General features: G+C 37.2%; 1 protein-coding gene across 1 annotated transcript in view; it reads right to left on the bottom strand.

Annotated features, from left to right (window-relative positions):
- Nucleotides 1-6,498, bottom strand: part of LOC149800955 (uncharacterized) — a 126,589-nt gene extending 120,091 nt beyond the window's left edge. The window contains exon 1 of the mRNA XM_089955032.1: nucleotides 6,453-6,498. The gene's annotated coding sequence lies outside the window, so the exon portion shown is untranslated. The remainder of the gene's footprint in view (nucleotides 1-6,452) is intronic.
- Nucleotides 6,499-14,344: the final 7,846 nt, after the last annotated feature.

Raw genomic sequence — 14,344 nt, 5'->3', positions numbered from 1 at the left:
CTTCTGAAATTTAAAAATTTCACCAGGTTCTTGAAGTCTTATGCCAAAATAAACATTATTGGAAATGTTACTTATTACTTATCCATGAGTAAAGTCAGTAAGTCATCTTTGTGATTGTCTTCAATTAATTCTGACGATCGTTGCTCAAACGTACACACTTTCAAGTATGAATACAATGAGGATGAATGTGACAATTTTTATACATGTACCAACAGTGTTTACAATAAACATACAAAACAAACAGATTTTTCAAACTGAAAATGAACTATTGCTTAAAACCAATTTTAAACGGAAATACTGTATGGATAAAGAGAAATAGAAAACGTCATATCTCCCTAAAATTCAAGTCTAGCTTGATCCCTGTGTAACCAGTAAATTTGTCAACAGAGTTGTATATTGCTATTATTGTATGTACTGTTTCATTAATGCTCTATGCTTTGTTTACTTTTTGAATAACCCTTGTCTAATATGACAGAGTCTCATCTGAGCAGACAAGGTAATTCTTCTTGACTGAGTACCACATATACTAGTTTATAAGTCGAGGCAAAGTGAAAGCAACAAAGATCTTGATCTGCCATAGCATAATACACCTGCATATCAGGGTCGATGTTGTTTGTTCTTCTGATTACTCATAACAAACTGCACAGACCCAGATCTGTCAGCACATTATGCGATGGCAGATGTCTAGGTCTATGCAGTTTGCAGTTGGCCTTGTCTTATAAGCTAGTATATATGGTACCAGTAGCTGACCAAAATGGACCACTTGACCCTACATAAAAAAAAAATAGAAAAAAGACAAAAAAATTGCAATAGCTCACCAACACCCCCTGACAGTGACCAAGGGATCAAAATGTCAAATCCATCACTAGATATGTCTTCCTACTATGACTGCATACATGAAGTTTGGTCAGAACAATGTTTTAAAATACCATAGTAATTGTAAATTTTGTGTATTTCAACTCTGACCATCTCCAATTTTGTGCATTTCAACTCTGACCACAGATGCTGGAGCCAACGATGACATCCAACTGTCAGACTAATTACAAGTGCAGTGTTCCAGAAATAGAAAAAGTAGGACCCAAGGGCCCCTACCAGGTCAAAAAGTGTAGTTGTTTATAAAGAAGAAGAAAAATACCCCAGATTATTTCTTACCTGTTTAATCATAAAATTCAGAGACATATTATTAAAATGTGCACTTGTCATAGATTTCTGCCAAAAATATTCATTTTTCCACCATTACATGCTCTAAACCAGTCCTTGTGGAGTCAGACTACAAGTTTTTGTAATTTTGTTCACTGTTCAGAACACTGTAATTTAGGTGGACAAGCAAACTGTGTAAAAGAGTGACTCAACAACCGATTTAATGTATAAGATGCTGGAAAAGTGAATACCAGTAAAATATTAAAGCAATTAACAGAGCTATGACTCAAGTGCCTGTGATCATTATCGGTCTCCCCATCACATGGCTTCCATTCTGGGATTTTAATTCGTCATACTCAAGTAACCATTCCCCTCCAGAATATATTTTTGCCATTTGAGCATACATTTTTTTCCCTCCTTGTGAGATTCATTTGAAATGAATGCAGCAAGTTTTTGCTGAAGATTTCTTCTTTTATTCTTTACATTTTCTATCAATGATTATCAACCACATACCAGGGACTCTCAATTGGTGCCCAAGATAACCAAACTCAGTAGTAAGACATTTCTGTCAGCCAAAAAAATTCATTCTCTTATGCTTATTTGCCAACAGGTGTACTCCATTTGACATACTCTAGAGTTACCCAGTTGAAAAATCTTCTGTAAAAAATTTTATCTTCATTTTCTTGGGTCTTATTTATGGTCCTGATGGGCACCATTGGGAGAACTTTGTTGCACCAAAGATGAAAAATAAATATTGCAAGAGTAAAGCCTAAAATAAACTCTGCACGGGTAAAATAACTGACCAGTGTTTTTTAAGTAAATGTGGTATGAGATAGATGTATAGATGAACAGATGAAGGTACAGATGAACAAATGGACAGATGAAGGTACAGATGAACAGACAGACAAATGTAGGATACTACATATCATGGTGCTTTTTAGAAAAACTTTGGGATAAAATTATAAAAATGTCAGGGATGATTCCAACAATAAAACTTTTTGAGGCCACTATCTCGAGAATTGGGGATTTTGTTTTTGCAAAATGAATATTTGGGACAATTTCAAGGTTTCTGGTTTCTACTTTATTATGATAATCCTTGATCATTCATGTAATATTTGTTCCAAGTTTTCTGATTTCTCATTGTCATGAATTACTGAATTTACATATATAGTTTGTGTATAGTGTAAGCCAAAATAGTTACATAATTTGTAATAATTTTGTACATAAGTTGGTTCTCGTTTCATAGAGATGTTGCCTTTTTGTATTAGTGATAGCAGCAGAGTTGCTGTTGCTGTTTAGGTTGCATTATAATAACATGTTTGTACAGGTGTTATCTGGAATAAATGTGCTCCATGATTATAATAACTGGTGGAATGTACTTTAAATGGTGTTAATTCTGACGGTTTCTGCAAATGTTTATCATTATAATGCAAGTCATGGAGGTCTTGTAGGTGTTCTGATAATTGACTAGCTATTTCAGTAGTGGGTGTCATTTTGTATAATTTGATTACACATAACCAAGATTAAATTTAAATTCACTTGATTTGGTTCCTCTTATATCCATCTTCTTTTGGAAGATCATTTAATTTACACATCTCGAGTAATATATGTGGCAAAAATCAATGTTATGTAGATAGCATAACATTCATAATTAATTTAAGTATTGCAACCTTATCTGTCCCCATAATATGGAAAACTGCAAAAGTAACTCCTATTCACAAATCTGGTTCTAAGGATGATGCTGATAACTACCGACCAATTTCAATACTACCAAACTTGTCAAAATTGATTGAAAAACATGTCCATGACTCATTCATGTCATATTTAACCAAACACTTGCTGTTACACCCTAATCAATCAGGCTTTAGACAGAACCATTCCTGTGAGACTGCCTTGATCTCCCTAACTGATAAATGGCTTCAAGCACTTGACCAAGGTAGAATAATAGGAACTGTATTTGTAGATTTCAGGAAAGCTTTTGACATGGTGGATCATGAAATCCTTTTGAAGAAACTGAAAATCTACCAGTGTGATGAAAGAACAATTAGATGGTTTACTTCATACTTAAATGAGAGAACACAACATGTTTACATAAATAATGTTCCGTCTGAACCTGAAACAATTAGATATGGAGTACCACAAGGCTCAATTCTAGGTCCACTACTATTCATTTTATTTATTAATGACCTACCACTTTTACTAAGAGACTCAATATCATCTACAGATCTCTATGCAGATGACACAACATTGTCAGACATCCAAAACACAAAGCATGAGCTTGAAATTTCTTTACAGAATGCACTAAACAAACTGGAAAACTGGTGCACATGTAATGGCATGGTGGTAAATACTGGTAAAACTAAAATATTACTTATCTCAACACGGCAAAGAAGGACAAATCTTGATAGTGATGAACTATGTCTGACATGGAAGGATACAAATCTGCAAATAGTCTGTCATGATAGGCTACTTGGTGTTCTGGTAGATAATAACCTATCATGGACTGAACATATCAAACATACCAGTAAAAAAGTCAATTCAAGTTTATGGCTTCTCAGTAGGATAAGACATTTTCTCCCTGAAAGGCACAGGAAACTATTTTATAACAGTTACATACAACCCTATTTGGACTACTGTAGTACAGTATGGGGTAATTCAAATGATAAAAACATAGCAAAGCTGGCACATCTTCAAAAAAGAGCATTTGGGCTAATATCAATCCAGAAAGAAAGCAAGGAAAGTTTAGCTGGTAGGTTAAAAATATTACCTATTAAAGACCGAATCTGTTTGAGAAAAGCCAAATTAATGTACAGGATATCTCAGAATAGTGCTCCTGAATATTTACAATCACTATTCCAGTATAGGCTACCTGGTAATACTCCCCACCTGCGATCCATGTCTACCAAACAGTATAAAATTCCCAAACCAAATAAGGAGTTATTTAAAAAAAGTTTCCAATACTCTGGAACTCTGCTCTGGAATAGTATTCCAGCTGAGATTAGAAATGCCCACTCTATTTCCTTCTTCCAAACCCAATATATTCAGTGGCTTCAGAGATGCAGCTTAAATAAATAAATTCCTTTGTATGAGGGCCTCAAGGTAGATTAGTTTTTAGCTAATTGTGTTACCCTCTTTAAATAAGGTCATTATTATTATTATTATTATTATTATTATTATGTTAAAGTATGTGGACATTTTTTGACAAGATCATCCTACATATTACACATCCAGTACAAACTAGAATAATTGCAGTTGCATGAGTTGATAAATGAAGGGAAGATTTCCATTGGTCAGAACACAGTCATGTGATCTGACCCAACTGAATGTCACACACTGTGATGTCACAATGAAAGCTACACATGTTGAATAAAATTGGTACTATCCTGTTATTTGTTATGATAGACCTGACATCCTGTTATTAATGACATCACTGTGATAGACCTGACATCATGTTATTAATGACATCACTGTGATAGACCTGACATCATGTTATTAATGACATCACTGTGATAGACCTGACATCCAGTTATTAATGACATCACTGTGATAGACCTGACATCCTGTTATTAATGACATCACTGTGATAGACCTGACATCCAGTTATTAATGACATCACTGTGATAGACCTGACATCATGTTATTAATGACATCACTGTGATAGACCTGACATCCAGTTATTAATGACATCACTGTGATAGACCTGACATCCTGTTATTAATGACATCACTGTGATAGACCTGACATCCTGTTATTAATGACATCACTGTGAAAGACCTGACATCCTCTTTTCTTGACCAAGTTTATTATCTGGTTACCATTTCCAAAAAGATGTTCTCTGTCTTCAATGGTAGCTGAAGTGGAGAACAACTTGTTGGTCTACTGATCACAGTTATAAAACTCACATCACGATCAATAATTTTCATCAAAATGTTTTTTTTCTCTCCCCACAACATTTAAGGGTCAGTGCATTCAACAATTAGGACTTAATAGACTTTGTCTGAACTATATTAGAATGACATTATTGAAAAACAATTAATATTGATGATAAACACTGTTTATACATTCATAGTATATGGCTTTCTACCTCAAGTAATCAACCACCCTGGTATAAAAAGTTCTTTTTACACTCATAAAATACTTGAAAATAGAGGACAATATCAATGTGAATGTATAAATGAAAGCATATGTTTTGGATTAGGGTTACCAGACATCCTGCATTTGGCCATAACAAATCCTGCATCCTGCTTTATAGCCAAAGGCAAAATGTTCTGGAAAAATATTTTCGAAGCAACCTTTTTCAGAATGAAATATTTTCATTTCCCACACCAAAAAAGGTGATTTTCAGTCCTACCTGAAGCTTCTGAAGATGGGGCAAAATATTTTGATAAAAATCAAAAGTTTTGAAAAGTATGAATAATTTTTTTAAAATAGCTTCATGAAAAAAGTTATCCTCTCTCTAAAATTCTTCCCATTTTATTTTTTCAACAGTATTCTAAAAAAAGCAAACAATACCCTCAAAAAAAGTTTGGCCCACACAGGAATTTAAACAATCTGGCAACCCAAGTTTAGGTTAGCATTGGGGTTATTGACTTTTAAAAGGAATGGGTGTGTGTGTGTGTGTGTGTGTGACAGATGATTTCCCCAATGTAGTTACAGTGGTACCAACTGAACAACCCCAGGGGTGGTGGGATGGAGCTTAATGTGTAGGGAACATTGTACTCAGACATAAAAAAAACATTAGCTTTCATATTTATGTAAGAGTTATGCTGTTTGTCAGCTTTTTAAAAAAGTTGTCTCTTTGCAAGATGTGAAACAATGTTAATTCATATCTAGATCATTTTTATTTTTTATAATTTATTTTATTTTTAAAAATTTATTTTTTATTTTTACACAATGAAAAGGTATTTGTTGTGACTGGATAACTCTTACTCATGTTTAGTTCCAGCATAGTTATCTCTCTTATATGCGATCAGGTACCTGGTTCTGTCTTTGTCAAAATGACAATCTAGCGTTGCTCTCTATGAACAGTTTGTGAAATACATGCTGAGGTAGGATAGAAAGTATATCTATTTCGCCAAACATTAACACATAGGTCTATGGAAAAACAATTTGTACTGTGATGCATGTTATCAGCTGGAATCTAAACTGAAAGTAGACTACGACTAAACAGGCAAGACTTTTCAAACTTCAATACACACAAAGAATCTTATATTCTTATTTTCTAGCTGCAGGATCAAAAACAAACAGCAAATACTTACAGAAATTCTTTTTCATGCATTACTACATAAGATAAATTGGTCAATCTTTCTTACGCTGTCAAGACAGTGAAAAACCCACTTGTAAATCGGAAGCCAGAATCGTCTGGTATACTTGTATCTTTTTAATACTCGCCTTGTATCTAGCCTGGTTCCCGGTTAGTATGCAGCTACCGGATATATATATGTATGCCCGGCACGAGCAAGTAAACTATTTTAAAGGATTCAGGGACCACTCGGACCACTAACTTTCCCATAACAAGATCAGTTTACCCAAATCGGCCCATTACGTACACGGCCTATCAGTCCACGATCTATATAATCATGATGCGGATGCGTTATCTTTTGTCAGCCGTCTTTCGTAGTGTTTAAAATTTTTAAAAATCGTTGTATGTTTCTATACGTTCAGTGCATATGTGCATCGTGATATTTAGTATCTAGTTAATGTACAATTAATACAGGTCATGTAGACATTCGGTACCGATTATTTTAGATATGTGTGTAATTTTATAAAATATGATTACACATCACTTTAAATGGCGATTTGTCACTTTATTTCGAGCTCATACACCCATATTCATTGGAAGATCATTATACACACGCCCCGACAAACACACGACAAGCTTGAATGTTGCGCTCTGTGATGTCACAATGATAGTTGCAATTGTTTTGAAGAAGAAAACAAAAATCCAACAACCCTGGTATTCATTATGAAAGACCATGCATCATCTTTTCGAGGCCCAGTTTAGTACCTGACAACCACTGTAAAATCCACAGCAATATTTTTGATGACATTTAAGTTGCAGATCATAAAACAGACCGTACTGAATTGAATTTGGTTAAGATATGGACCATCTTAAATGGGCCATAATTTAATACTGAATTTATGAAACGAGTTTAATAATGTCCGGCTTTTGCTATCCAAGCTGGACATTATTCAACTCGTTTCATAAATTTAATATTAAATCATTACCCATTTGAGAATATTAAATCATTACCCATTTGAGATGATCTATATCTTAACCAAATTCAATTCAGTTGTGAATTTATGAAACGAGCTGAATAATGTCCAGCTTTTGCGATCCAAGCTGGACATTATCCAACTCGTTTCATAAATTTAATATTAAATCATTACCCATTTGAGATTATTTTCATCACGTAGTTTTTATTTCAGTGGAAAGTATTAAGATATACAGAATTCTTGATTTCCTTTATTCTGACAGACAATGCAACTTTCATTTGTAAAAAGACAATCCCAACAAAGTTGAACTAGTAAAAGTAGATTATACTTTTTCACAAACTATAAATCAAAGCATCCATCCGAAGAAACAGAACATTTTATAAAGACAAAATCAGTTTTTAACACAGAATGCCCAGTGCGTGTGATGGCACATTGTTTGATACAGTACATAGTACCAGTTAGAGTAGGCCCAGAGTACATGATCCATGTTCACCCTAAACGTCACTTTCACAGCTGAACTATACATTGTTGCGATATTCATGTGAAAAGAGGAATACTGTGTGCAGAAATTCTCATATTTACTGTAATGTATTTGTGACCGCATGTTTGCAGTATTTGATTTGGAACAGTAGACTGTACAGAAGACGTAAACAACCTTCTTTTTGAGTCGAATTTGCAACATGTATTAACCGCGTAAATATACTCTGGATGGATAAAGTTCGGTCAGTTGAGAGACAGGATTATGTCCACATTCTTCTATTAACAGAGGTGAGTTTATTTACTTCTTTAAGTTAACATTTAAACCATGCTTGTATATAGGTTGGATTCTATTTTACAGATATACCGCCCAACTTCCACCCCACACACCCGCTATCAAATGAACAAGACCCTTGGATTAATTTTTTGTTGTTGTTCTTGTCTTGGGGTTTTACGCCATTTTTGATATGATGATATTGTTATAAATGACATTTAAAAAAAAAAAAAAAAACTTATGTCGGGGTCAATTGGCTATATTCGGACAGACTGTTTGAAGACCATTTTCTCACAAATCCCCTTCGGGAGTCGAGTCGAAATATGGCCTCCAAAATGTTCATTGAAAACAAAAAACTCCAGAAGGCGGGGTTAAAAAGGTGTTTCCACGATCACATCCAATCAGTAAAGAGAATACTGCACAATAAATGTATGGGCTTACTGGACCAATCAGAATTACATAAAGTGATATATAACACGTTGTGATATAAAATAATACGAAACTGCAGTACTATAAGAAAACAACAAATAATATTTAATTTTATTTTATTTAATTTAATCTGAGTAAATGAGCCCACATGACCAAGTTGACATACACCTCATGTAAGGATTCCTTAGTACAGTGAGACAAAATGAACAATAAAAGACACGGACCAATATGTCGAAATTAATCACGAGAAGACGTTAATTAAATTCTACTTGATACAAATAACTGAATAACCTGAAGAATACTTAGCAAAGATGTTATATTTTTAGAATTTCATAACAAACAATAATGTATACCCAAGTTAAGATATTCACGAATCCGGTTGTTTTGAATATTGCATACCATATCTATAAAGACAATTAATCAGCAAGTGTCGTCTTCACAAAAATTGAAAAAAGATGCAGAACTCGTGCTCCGTGATCCGAAAGGCAAATTATGAACAATGTGTGCCGCGAAACCCTGTTATGAAAAGAAACCCAAATTCGATGTATACCAATAAAAACTTAGCAGATGAGCAGGCGGAAGTGAATACAGTCAGATTCATGTAAATCCTTATGTTCAGTCTGCTATTCGCGTTAAAAATAGGCATCCCACCGCCATTCTCTACCCCCGAAGACCAAACAATAGTGTTATATGAACTGACAGGACGTTCAAAGTTGGTAAATATTGCGTTTTCGCGACATCGAACAAAAATCGAGCAGTTGATAGTAGAATAACATGAGAAAATGCGATCATGATGGTACCAGTACTTATTTGTTGGGACTATGAAGAGAAAACATTGTAACACTCTGTCTCATTTTTAAGACGAGAAAAAAAGTTTGCTAGAGACGAATATAGAGAGCCTTGTCAAATTCAATTCTGAAAAAATCTTCACCATTGTAATTTGCTTCTATGCACGAGACATACAAGTTATCATTAGAAGACATCTGAAAAAACATGGTGATTGTCACAAGGATCGTGAGGATATTGTTAAGCTAGTCTTTGGTGAAGGAGACAGTGTTTAGCACGGGTGATTCAATCGAATACTCAAGGAGACAAAGCAATCTGTCGGTCTACATTCAAAAAGTAAAAATAATTAAAAACACTGGGATTGCTTTTTAGCAGACAAATTAAAAAACTTATGGGTATATGCCAGTGAGAAATGAAATTGTCCACCGAGGATGGACTAACAACAATGCCGAATCTGTGAACAATACAATCAAGATAGTAGGCCGATAAAGCACCCCCTACCCCCGTGATGTTATTGATTTCGGTTTAAAGGCTGATATCACATATTCATTAAAACATGAAAAATTCTACAGACACTTTTAACTGCACACATCGGTGTATATTTTATACACATACCAGCATTTCTCGCGGCTGTGGAGCTACAGTCGGCTGAAGGATTCTTTTGGTGGCATGTACATTATATTTCTGGAGCTAATCCTATGTCTGGTGACATGCAAATCCACGTGGAATAGGACAGCCCTCTGTCCTGTGGCCATTTTGAATTTCACGCTCGATATGGCTATTACCAGTTACCGGTATGTGTCTAAAGTGTACGCAGGTTTCTTCCAGAAAGATGTGCAGGCAGACAAATTGTACATTTTGATGAAAAGGTGACATCAGACATACATATCGTCCATCAGTATCAACACATATTTGAGGGATAGATATATCGGAATATCAAGACAGCTATCAGACATGCGCAACAGTCATTCGTTGAATTTGTGGAGGTGATAAGGGAGATGTTCAGCAGGCAGATCACGTACCTATGAAATGCCCTGCACGATGACAGTTGTTGTTGGCATCTGTTAGTCTCGAGAGACGATGGAAGTGCGCCCATGAGAGATGTCCCGGTTGGTGGATGTTCAGCGTCTGCTGTGGCTATGTAGCCCAACATGGGAGTGGCAGTCCTTGCTGCACATAAAGGTTAGGTCTGGTGTGTGTTTGAGCTGCTTCTTCTTCGTCTGAGATCGCTTTTTGTCAGCTAGCAAGCGTAGCTTGTCTTCGCTGGCTTTCAAACCAGTGATCAGAGCTGGACCTGTCTAAAGCGAGCTCTTCTCAGGTGTTGACGTTGATGTCAAGGGCTTTTATGTCGCGCTTGCAGACATCCTTGAAGCGGAAATGTGGCCGTCCGATCGACCTTTTGCCAGAGACAAGTTCCGAATAAAGAAGATCTTTGAGTATCCATCTGTCACCCATCCGACGTACTTGATGACTTTTGCTTAGATGCCATCCTTCCCTGGGGCTTTACCTAAGGACAGTTTCTCTTAGGCCTTCTTTAGTTTTGCCACAGTAGGTTTCTCGTCCAGTTCGGTCATGAGCGGTAGGTTTTCAATGGTGTTGAGGGAATAGTTGGTCAGGTGGTTCTCTCTGGAGTATTGTTCAGAGTAGTACTCCACCCATCGCGCCATCTGCTTGCCCTTGGCGTGGATGGTATCGCCTGCGGAAGACTTCAGTGGTGCTGCACTTTCTTCGTGGGACCCATTGCTTTATTTATGCCATCGTACATGCCTCTGATGTTTCCGATAACTGCTGCTAACTGGATGCTCTGACACAGCTGAATCCAGTATTCATTAGCGCACTGCCGTGCTAACCTCTGCACTTTGCTTCTGGTAGACCTGTATTCCTGCCGAATCCTCTGGCAGGAAGATCGCTTGTATTCCAGGTGAGCACTGCAATGCTCTTCTATGGCTGGCATTAGTGTGGCGGAGTTAGCCTCAAACCAGTCGTTGTTCTTTGACTGCTTCTTACCAAAGATCCATGTGGCTGTGCTGTACACCGTTTCTCTGATATGATCCCATCTCTCTTTGGCACTGCCGTTGGGAGGTTCTGAATCAAACGTCTTGGAGAGGGCATACGTGATTTCCTCAGCCTTGTCTGGATATGACGTCTTGCTCACGTCAGTGCGTGGTTTACCTTCTTGCCTGGAGTGGTGTATTTTCTTTGGCTGAAGCTTCATTGTTCAGCACAGCAGCGAGTGGTCAGTGTCGCAGTCAGCGCTGTGGAAGGTACGGGTAAGAAGCACACCCTTCGTAATAATCAAGTCCAGTTGATGCCAGTGTTTGGACCGGGGATGCCTCCAAGACACTTTATGCTGTGGCTTTGTCTGAAAGAATGAATTGGTGATGCTGGGGTCGTGATATGAGCACATTTCTAGGGGTCTCTTCCCGTACTCATTCATCTTACCAATGCCAAAGTTGCCATTGCATGAAGGCCAAGCGTCATGGTCGGCACCCACCCTAGCGTTGACGGCGCCCAGTAATATCAAGTTCTCTTCCTTGGGAATTTTGACAATGATCGAGTTTAACTCGTCGTAGAACTCATCCTTGGTATCTGCGGTGGCGCTTAGCATGGGAGCGTAAACGCAGATCAGGTTGGCAGGCCCAGATGTGGTGTGGAGGCAGAGGGATGGCAGTCTTCCGTTTTCTTGTTGGCAGGGTTCTATCATCCCCAGCAGAGAGTTCCTGACGGCGAATCCAATACCAAGCTCTATGGCTTCATCAGCGTTCTTTCCTTGCCAGAAGAACGTGTAGTTCCTGTCTCTGAGGGACCCGGAATCTGGTAGCCTTGTCTCCTGTAGTGCGAAGATGTCGACCTGGAGTCTTGCAAGTTTTGTCATTGATGATTGAAGTTTTTTGAACATCGCTGATTGCCTGAAGATCATCCGAGAGTCCAGTCAGCATGGTCCGAACATTCCAGGTACCTAGCTTGAGGATTGGAGGTTTCCTTGTTGGTTTTCGTTTGTTATTTTTTGGTGCTGTAGTTGCAGTCCGCTTTGTCAGGTACTCGCGTACCTTAAGCCCTACGCACCCAAGAAAGGCAGACGAACCTTATTGTCTGGGGGCTGCCCAGCTTGAGGCGGGAGGAAGCTGTCCAGTGAGACTTGTCGGCCTCTCCCACCGTCGGAAGCAACCCCTGGTGTTACGATGACGGTAATTATCGGCTAAACGAGGCATGGTTTCCGATAAACACTGGCACTATAAGTCAAGTAAAGGCAAAGAAAACCTCTGCGGAAGTTCTTAAGGGATCCACTGAAATACGAGTCAAAAAAAAACACAGGAGCGCATTCGTCAAGTTCACATAATTGTTTTAAAAAGGACCGCGATCCAAAATAAAATCTTATGAAAAACCCTGTCAGCGGAAAGATCAAAAGGCTGAACGAGCGCCGATTTGTTGAAAACACGAAACTTTGGAACTTTGTTACTATTTCCTTATGTCAGTCTCTTTTACGAGCCGCGTTTACTCTAATACATGCTGTAGTATTTAAGTGTATGTGGTGTCTAAACCAATATACGTCGTATTAATTTTTTATATTATTTGATTCTTCCTATATCCAGTGAATTTGATTCTTAACATGAAGTATACAAATTAAAAACTGTTGTGAGATGTGTTGTGCGCTTGTCTTTATACTGGATGAGGACTTTACTTTTCCGTTTCAATAATTACGTTCACTATTTTATTATTCCTATTTTCAGTGCATTTTTATGATGAAGTATGAATTTAAAATACTTTGAAATACCGTTTGCATTGAAGACGTTATCTCAGTGCTTGTAGGTTAAGAGTGTGTGTGTGATTTGGATTTTTATCGAACCTTTAATAATTTTTCAGTCATATCGCCACGATGTCTGCAGTGTGGCAGTTTAAAGTGATATCTAGCACTGGGGGGGGGGGGGGGGCGGGCGGGGAGGCTTCATGCCGCAGACATGTAGCATCATGTCCCACCCAGTCACATAATCCTGACACTAGGCCGACCAGTCCTAACGCTATCCTCTTAATGCTGAGCGCCAAGCGAGGCAGCTGTAAATGCATTTTTTATAAGTCTTTGGCACGATTCGGCCGGGGTTCGAACCCGCGACCTCCCGTATTCGAGGCGGACGCTCTAACCACTAGGCAGGATACGAAAAGATATGGCAGATAATTTGATTCGTTTCAATAAGTTTATATTTTATTTTATTATTAATATTTCAGTAAATTTTTTATAATGAAGTATAACTTTCAAACAATTTTGAAAGTGTTGTTTGCATCGAAAACATTGTCTTTATGCTGAAAACTCAGTTGCCGATGCAAGTAAACGGACCAGTACAACGGGTTGTGATCGACGATGAATGGACGAATAACAATTGCGAATCGGTTAACCACTTTTTAAAGTAGATTGTTGAGTAGTATCTCTTTTAAATGACTTGGTAGATGGCCACTTCAAAGACCTAAGAAGTGCATTACTAGGGACTATTGATTTCCGACAAGCTGACAGTTGCAGACAGTTTCAAATTTCTAAGACGGAATCTGTGACATAAACTAATGAACAAAGACAAAAATTATATCAAAAGTTCAGAGGCTTCATTATGAAAGATAGAACATGCATGACATAGACAGACGAACACTCAGAAACTGTGGCACTGAGGACATCCGAATAGACACAAGTACAGCACTTTATATAAAACAAATGGACAGTGAACAAACAGAAATAATAACACAAGGCAATAATCTGTTATTAATTAAACAAGTATGCCGCTAATCCGCTATTGGATTATAGTAATGTGTAATTAATTTGGTATATTTCAACTGGCATGTATTTAATAATCTGTCCGAATGAGCCTGCGCCCGCGATAATTACTTGTGCAAGTATTCACTTTGTTACATTAATTTTAAAGTTCATTTGCGGTAATAATTAAACATTAATCAAAGAGATAGCTTGCACATTTTATTTATTCATATTTAAAACACGAGATGGAAAAAAAAAATCAACTCATATATTTCTTTCATAGG

The sequence above is a fragment of the Sinohyriopsis cumingii genome, chromosome 4 (assembly GCF_028554795.1).
Source record: "Sinohyriopsis cumingii isolate HCF-2022 chromosome 4, ASM2855479v2, whole genome shotgun sequence".
Classification (NCBI taxonomy): Eukaryota; Metazoa; Mollusca; class Bivalvia; order Unionida; family Unionidae; genus Sinohyriopsis; species Sinohyriopsis cumingii.
This window is presented reverse-complemented; position numbering and strand designations above follow the sequence as displayed.